This window comes from Charadrius vociferus, unplaced genomic scaffold (assembly GCF_000708025.1).
Source record: "Charadrius vociferus isolate BGI_N301 unplaced genomic scaffold, ASM70802v2 scaffold356, whole genome shotgun sequence".
Taxonomy (NCBI): domain Eukaryota; kingdom Metazoa; phylum Chordata; class Aves; order Charadriiformes; family Charadriidae; genus Charadrius; species Charadrius vociferus.
Window position 1 is genome coordinate 1,946,553 of NW_009648717.1, and position 754 is coordinate 1,947,306.

General features: G+C 38.5%; 1 protein-coding gene across 1 annotated transcript in view; it reads left to right on the forward strand.

Annotated features, from left to right (window-relative positions):
* Positions 1-754, forward strand: part of HERC1 (HECT and RLD domain containing E3 ubiquitin protein ligase family member 1) — an 86,573-nt gene that overhangs the window by 45,071 nt on the left and 40,748 nt on the right. The window lies entirely within an intron of this gene.

Here is a 754-nt window from a genome sequence, read left to right on the forward strand (position 1 = left end):
ACTTGTCTTGCAGATGTGCCTTCAAAGGGAAGGCACTTGGAAGGAAACTCCAAAATGAAGCTGGAGGCTTCCCTGGGCTCTCTGGTGCTCTCACGGGAATTGCTTGTGTTTTTATGCGGAAAAGATTTGATTCACCAAATTTCTTAAACTCCTTTTGCCTGTAGTTGAACCCTAATCTTCTGGAGAAGTTGAGCAGTCAGTATGTTTTTTTGCCACCAGTTAAAATTACATTCTGAAACAACTGACGTCGGTTCACCTCTTAGAACTGTTGTAACGTTATGCCTATTTTGTCTTTATGCAAAGGCTATTTGCACTTTAATTAAATATACTGAAGTGTGATTGATTGTTGTTGTGGTTTAACCGCCACCACGCAGCCTCTAGCTCACCTGCTTTCCCCCCATAAGGGAGAGGAGGGAGGAAAGGAGGGGAAAGGGGAAAAAAGATTCATGGGTTGAGATAAAGACAGTTTAATAGAACAATAGAACAAAAGGCAAAATAACACTAATAACAATAATAATATAATAATAACTACTGCTAATAATAACACCAAATGCTGTCACTGCCTGATGAATTGGCACCGTCAAGAGCAGTGATCACAGATTACTGAGCGTGACATCTATGATATGGGATATATCATAGGTCATTCCATTGTTCTTTCTATTCTTCTATGGGAAACTGGAAAAAAAAAAGTCCTTGAATAATGTAAACATCACTTACCTATTGTTTTTAGTTGTTGCTATTATTGACATTCCTT